The following is an 8,453-nucleotide window of genomic DNA, read 5'->3' as shown; positions in this document are numbered from 1 at the left end:
GTATATATGAATCAGGAGATACAACAATCAGAAATAGAAATAGAGACAACTGAAGAAGTTGAAGATTCTATAGAAGGTATAAATCAAGAAATTACCTTTGATATTAAAAAATACACAGGAATCACTAAGAAAATATTAGACCTACAAGAAAAAGATGTATTCCATCAAGGATTTTTAGGAATTTTACAAGAGTAAATAAAATAATTGTAAGTATGAATTATAAAGAAGTGTATATAAATATAGAAGATACTATAGAAAAAGCAAGGATTCATATAATTACAAAAGAATGGGTAAAACAAAAATTATCCAGAATTCCAGAGAATGTAAGAAATAAATTGAAATGTATTGAAATAGGAGGAGTCCAGATAATAGTAAAAGGATTCTTTAGAGAAGGTATGAACATACCAATAGAAATATACTGTATGGACAACAGAATCTTACAAGATCCTATAGATGCTCTATTAGGAACAGTCGTAGGAAATTTAGTCTGTCAAAAGATAATATTTACAATAAAATCAAATTATGCAATATCATTAAATGATGAAAATATTGACCAAAGTTTCAATCTATATTATAGAATTGGAAACTTGAAAATATTACGAAGAAGTAAGGTTATTAGTATAAGCATAAAATCAATTTTTGCTTTTAGTACTAGCCATCATAACAATCTAAGGAAGATAACTGATAACATTATCATACATAAAGATTTTGAGGAATTAGCACAATATATACCTCCTAGGAAATACCAAGAACATGAAGTCACTATACCAGAACAGATAATGCTTAATTTCCACAAATAAGCTAGAGAAATTAATTCTGAAGGAAAACTAATAAGAAGAAATAGTGTCAGTTTAGAAGGAGATAATCTTATTGCAAGATTTCCCTCTAGACAAAACTTTAGGATAAGCAAACTTAAGAATTTAAGTATTGCTGAACCATCAAGTTCGCAATATTACATTAAAACAAGATATGTAAATCAAGAAGGATATAAGAAGAATTTTCTTATCCTCATAGATACTGGAGCAGATAAAAGTCATGTAAATGCTAAATTTGTTAGTCATTTAATAGACTTTGAAATACCAGAACCACATATATTTAAGGATTATTTAGGAAATAATCTTTAAATAAGAAAATATGTTAAGTCCCCTCTTATACTTATAGGAGAGGATCAGAAAGAATAATCTAAAAAAATAATTCTATATAAAGATGAATTATATGGAGTAGATCATTCACCTGTTCTACTAGGAATGAAACTTTTTGAGAAATATAGTCCTTATAAAATCTGTCAAGGATATTTTAAGATAACAGTTGATGATAACCCAATCATCATATCAAGAATAGATGAAAATATGAGATCATTTTATCATGGAAAGAGTAATAAGCACTAATCCCATAAGTCCATATATTGAAATTACACTTAATATAAAAAGTTATTGTAGAATTAAATTTCACGTTTACTTAGATACAGGAAGTATAATAAGTTTATGCTTACCAAATATACTACCATCTGAATACTGGATATACAATTCAAAGAAGATAGTCACCGCTACAACAGCAGGTGGAAATAAGGTAATATACAGCAAATATGCTATGCAAGTACCTTTTCTAATTTCCATTAGAGAAGTATTTGTTGATACAATATACATGTCAACCACAATTGGATGTGATATTTTATTAGGACAAAATTTCCTATTAAAATATGCACCATTTACATAATATATTGATAAGTATATGTTTACAACACCTTGTGCACATAAAATATCTACACCAAAAATAAATAAAGCTGTCACAATAGCATATAAACCATCAGAATTCCTCATCCCAGCGTGGTGGATGTTAGAGTACAGACAAATTTAAACCAGTTACAGTCTTAAAAATGACAACAGAAAATAGGATTAAAAAACTGAAAAAAGAAATTTCTGNAGGTCAAATATTATTTCTTGGTCACAATTTATCTTTTTCATAGGTCGCATATTGCTTATTAGTCACAGATTAACCAGTTTAATAGTCACAATCAACTAAATAATCTGTGTCAACCACCAACACTTGTGTCACAATCATTGCATCCACCTACACCACCGCCACTGTCATTGTCGACAGCACCATCACCATCCGTTCAAACACCACGTCTCAAACAAATTAACACATCTACCCGACAAACCATCGCTACCAACATTGCACGACACCGCACAACACAAAATCCACCACAGCCACCGCACCGTACCTAAAAAAATCCCCGAAACTACCACCAGGACATTACCACCACTGTCTGTATCAACCATCACCACAGCCATTACCTCCGCTCAACCACATAACCACCACACAAAACCTAACACAACCACCATAGTAACAACCATCACAAATCCATTGCCGTCAAAACAGAGCTCACCGCGCACAGCAGTGTTCTGATCTCGTTATGCCCAGCGGCGAGCTCAGAGACCGTCGTACTTAGCGGTGACCAAATCACCAATAAATAGTAGTGACCAAATCACCAATTTACAAAGCATAGTCGTCGTTCAGCCGATGGATTCGCAGTTAGTGAGGAAGAAAATGGGTAGAAGAGATCGAAAAAAGAAAACCACCCATGGGGATTGGTGCGATGTGGAGTGGCACAACATGATAGCGGTACGATGTTGAGCGGTGGTGGCACAGCGCGGCATTGGTGCGAGGCTGAGCAACGGTGGTACAGTGCGGCAATGGTGGTGCGAGGTTGGGTGTGGAGATTGATGCGATGATGTTCAACACAAAACCACAGTGTTGCGAGGCTGAGAGGTGCACAACGCGGCAATGATGCAAGGTAGAAGAATGACCCTCATCGAAAATGGTGGCAGCGCTAAAAGTGGTGATAGAGAGAAGACTGAAATAGGATAAGAGGGATGAATGAATTTTAGGGTTTGCCTGGGCACTGGGGTTGAATTTTATTTATTTTTAATATTTATTTTATATATTATGATTAATTAAAATATTTCTGATTTTTGAAATGTTAAACTCCCCATCTAATTTTTGAATTCAAGATTTTAATCATATGGTTTCCTGTAATTTCGACTTAATAAATTCTACAAATCCAAAATTGTTAAAAATCCATTTTTTAGCCTAACACTACTAGCCGAGAAACTCTATTAAATGAGGTTGGGTGGAAATTATTATTAAAATGCACTTGAATGATGCAGCCTGAAATAAACTTAGCTCCCATTCGGCTCCCATTAAATTAAATTTCATCTTTCTCTCCCATTTTTCATCACTCAATCTTTCATAAAATAATATTACACGTAAAATAAAAACTTTTTTTTCTTTTTCAACCATTCATTCTTCAAAAAAAATACTATCCTGCCTATTTTAATTTGAAAAAATGGGGGCCGAACGGGGGCTCTGTTAAATGATTTTGAAAGGCATCTTGCTCATGAATTCATTGGGTTAACAAGTCATCTATGTTTTTTCAAATGCAAAATAAAATTAGCTGACAAATTTGATTGATTGGCTATTTGAATGCTAACTAATTATACTTGTTACATCTCTGCCAGGATAGCAAGCCCCGTGGTCATTAGCTAAGACAAAGATGTTACATAGGCTCTTTTCGAGGTTATAGACTATCTTTTCATGTGATGAAGTAACAACGCATCGCTTCGTCAATTATTACTTTGTAAGTCATGCCTCATCAACATAATTTCAAGGAAAGATAACTTGACGCAAGGTTGTCATTGTCTTTCTTCGTGGAGATTTTTGGATTCATAACGCTTTACTACATAACATATGCCTCCATGTCTGAAGTGGTATGGACTTTCACCCTCTTGTCTAAACAGCGATTTTGACTCATGGATTCTCGTGAGAAGTGATAGATGTAACGTTTATTGCAATGATAGTTCAATACATACATTCCTTTATAGGACATTGTGGGGGTCAGGGCCTATTGATGTTTATGATGCGACATTGTGATGTAATGGAGCTTAATCGGCGATTTGTTGGGATAAAGCCATTGTCAAGTATCCTGAGAGCCTCAATCAATTTGCCAACATTTCTATCCCTCAAAATTTTCATACAAAAATTTTTATTTGTTGCACCAAATTTGTCATCTCAAATTCTTTTCTAAGTTGAGGTTTCATATTTTTGACTTTTGTTGTATTCTTGATTGCTATGAGCATATCATAAATATATAATAAGAAATATGTTATAGATCCACCATCTTCCTTTCTGAATTGCACACAACTATCTTAATTACTTCTAATAAAACTATGAGTAATCATGAATGAATCAAATTTTTTATACAACTGCTTTGGTGACTGCTTCAGTCCATACAACGACTTATTCAACAAGTAGTCATTTTTTCTAGAAAATATGAAACCCTCTAGTTGTTGCATGTAAATACTCACCTCAAGTTCTTCATGCAAGGATGAACAGTCTTAACATCCATCTGCTCAAGCTTAAATCATTCTTTGACCCTATCACAAGTAAAGTCTGAATTGAACTATACTTTACAATTGGTGATAACACTTCAGTGAAGTGAACACTTGGAATCTGATTGTAGCCTTTGCTACCAATCTGACCTTATACCTAATATCTTCAATCCCTGATATTCGTTCATTTTTTTTGAATATCGACTTCCAGTGAACAACCCTTTTATCTTTAGATAGTTTCACCAAGTCCCAAGTACTATTTTTATTTAATAACTTCATCTCCTCCTACATGACAATCAACCATATGTTAAAATCACTGTAATTGATTGCCTAGCCACACTTAATGCATAAACTACTAAATCGGCATCTCCATGCTTCCATGGAGGTTTAATCTGTTTGTGAGGTTTATCCTTAGCAATCGAATACCATGGTACTGTTGGTGGTGTAGGCAAGGTGTTACTGTCTGTCAGCTCTGAATTAAACTGATCTGATGTAGATTGTTCTTAAGTCTCGATTGTTTTCCTGAACCAATTTCCAACCCCATCTAAGTTGAATGATTGTGTTCCTCACTTTTACCAGAACTCCCATGAGTTTAACCATGAACGATAGCAAGTTCGTCAAACACTACATCTCTATGGACCACTACATTTCCTGTCTCAAGACAACACTACTTATAAACATACCTTCATAGCTGATTTATATCCAAGAAAGATGTAAAGCCCCGAAAATTTGCATTTACTATTATTTATTTACTTTTATACTATAATTTAAATTTGGAAAGTTGGGGGGACTAAAATGATAAATACAATAAATAAAATTTTAATTGGGTCAAATATTTAAATATTGATGGAGTAATGATAAATATATCAATTTGTACTCGTCGAATAGCTTGTAATTAATTATGTATATTAAACTCAAGAAAAAGTTGATTTGGATAAATCAGCTCCAAGATATTTCAGGTTGAAGAAGTTGATGAAATTTAATTTTGCAATTTAATTGGAACCTTGGATGGAAATGTACCCCCCACGTGTAATGTGTATGGAGTGTTTCATTTTGATTTTGATTTTGTTGGGGGTTAGTGCACATTTATTTTAAATGATAGATAGGTAGTTTTATTTTAAAATGATTGATTTGCCTAGGTTTTTGGGATATGACAGTGATAGACTACTATGTCTTGATTAGATAGGAAAGAAATAATGATTGTATGGAATTGAGACTCTTTATGGGAAAACACGACTTTTTGACAGACTTTCAAACTTACTAAAATTCAATATTTTCTTTCACTTTTAAATATCATAAAAAGTTTTTATTATTTATTTTAGGAAATTTAGATACTCATATACGGTGGTAGCAGCAACAAGTACCAAAAAATAAGTTTGGAACGTGAATTTGGATTGTCTTTCAAAACGATTTATCTCACGAGGTAGGATATCGAGATGCAGTATATTCTATCCTGTTTAATTATTTTTTCATGTTAATGAATAATTGTACTCATGAAATCTAAAGATTTGATACGATGGGCTATGATATGAATGATATAACCATTCTGGTACAAATGATATGATATGATATGAGTTCTTACCGGTTTCTAAAGATATGAGACGGTATGATTTTTCTTATACATGTTTTAAAATTTATACTCTGAATTGCACCATAAATATTTGTATCTTACTGAGTATTTCTATGTACTCACCATTTTTCCTACTCCTTATAGATTAGAACGGGTCGTTGGTTGTGGGCGAGGCGGTGCAGTCGTGGTGCCAGAAATTGTGGAATTCAAAATAAATAAATTGTGAGTAATATGACGATGAACTTTTATTTTTATTGTTATTCTAGTTTTTATTTTTATGTGAAATTTGTTATTTAGGATTTGGGACATGTTTCGATTAATTATGTTTTCCATATCTTTTATTCATTTTATAGATGGAACTAGAAAGCTTTTCATGTTGGAGGTTTGATTAAATTTATTTAGGGAGTGTTTCTTTCTCATTTTTGCAAAAATGAGAATGAAAAATATAATCGTTATGAGTTCCACACAAGAAATAGAAATTCAAATTTTGTGACTTGATGTGATGGATAACGGTCATATTTTTCATTTTAATGGAGAAAGAATGGGAAACAAATAGGGCCTTAGTTATGGAATAAAAGTTTTGGTAACGATTTAAATTGTTAGAAATTGGGTCGTTACAAAAGATGCACTTTCTAGATTTAGGCTCCAATTTTTCATTAACCACATAAGCATAAGAAGACACCCAAAAATCTTCAAACTAGAATAACGAGAAGGTTTTTCAAACCATACCTCTTTTGGTATCTTTCTCTCAATGGCAATTGAGGGTGAGTGATTAATTAGAAAGTAAGTTGTAGTAGCAGCTTCATCCCAAAAGTCTTAGGAAATACAAAATTTGAAAGTATACAACGAACATTTTCTATCGAAGTTCTATTCATCAGTTCTGCCACATTATTTTGTTATGGAGTCCATGTCAAATGTCTCAAGATGCTTTCAGATCTACAGAAACGATAGAATTCATCTGAACAAAACTCCAACCCATTATTTGTACGTAGACGTTTCCTCTGCTTTCTAGTCTTCTTTTCTATCATTATCATTCACTCCTTGAAGGTCCCAAATGCATCACTCTTCTGTTTCAAGAGAATACTCAAATTTTCTTGGAAAAACCATTAATTACTATCAACAAGTGATAAGCACTTCCTTTTGAAGGCACTTTGATCAGTCCCCAAAGATCTGAATATATATATTCAAGTGTTCCCTTTATGTTGTGTCTTCCTTTAGTGAATCTAACTCTTTTCTATTTTTTAGGACACAATGCTCACAAAACTTCATCTTATTGGTCTTCTACATATCAAGAGGTCACCTATTCGGCTCTGTCATGCTAGTCTTACTCATATACCTAATTCACATATGCCAAAATTTATTAATTTCCTTATCAGTCAAAGAAGTAGAAACTCCTGTATCCATTGCAAAATGTACAACTGTATAGAGTTTTTCCATCCCTTCATGAGAGCACCTCTGCTCACCTTCAAAACTTCACATTCACCAGTATATTTATGATCCTTTGAATCAAGTGTACTCAAAGATATGAGATTTCACTTCAATTCTGAAACATGCTTTACATCTGTAAGTTTTCTTATAGCATAATCAAATATTTTGATTCTGACTGTACCAATTTTGATAATTTTGTAATGCACGTTGTTTCTCATAATCACTACACCTCTCAAAATTCCTTTATATGTTGTAAACTAGTCCCTGTTGGGATACCTATGGAAAGTACATGTCGAGTCAAGAACCCATTCCTCACAAGGGTTGGAACACCCATGTTAGAAATCACAAGAAGCTCTTATTCACTTTTCCCATCTTCCACAATATCAATCATCGATGTGTTAACATGTTACTTTTACTTTATCAATAGTATCAACAACTTTATTTATATTTTTCAAGAAATATCAATCAGCTATAATTTGCTCATTCTTCTTACAGTAACGACATACTTTTTCTGTATGTTTGGATTCCGATCTATCCTTCATATTCTTACCAAAATTCCTATCTTGATTCTTTCTACAAACATTCAGGACTTCAACCTGACTCCTAGATCTACTTACAAGATGTATTATCTTCTCCTTCGACGATAAAGCATTATAAACCTCATCCAAAGTGAGAGTATCTAGACTGTAGAGCATAATATTTCTAAAAAGTCACATATGCTGACAAAAACGAATACAAGAACATTAAAGCCAAGTCCTACTAATCATACATAACTTCCAATGTTTCCAAATCAGCCACAATTTATTTAAACATAGTTAAGAGATCATCCAATGAGGTAGCTTTGGACATCCAATGAGAATACAAGCTCTATTTCAAGTGTAATTTATTGGTCAAGCTCTTTGTCATACCAAGTTGTTCCAACTTCAACCATAACGTAGCATCACTTTTCTCCTTTAAAACATCCTTAAGAATTTGATTTGATAAATGAATTTGAGATTGAGCTTTTTGATACCTCGCTGCTTTTTATCATGCGTCCAGATTGAAAGCATCTTATCAAAGCCAAG

The sequence above is a fragment of the Olea europaea genome, unplaced genomic scaffold (genome assembly GCF_002742605.1).
Source record: "Olea europaea var. sylvestris unplaced genomic scaffold, O_europaea_v1 scaffold1838, whole genome shotgun sequence".
Classification (NCBI taxonomy): Eukaryota; Viridiplantae; Streptophyta; class Magnoliopsida; order Lamiales; family Oleaceae; genus Olea; species Olea europaea.
Note: the sequence above shows the minus strand (reverse complement) of the source record.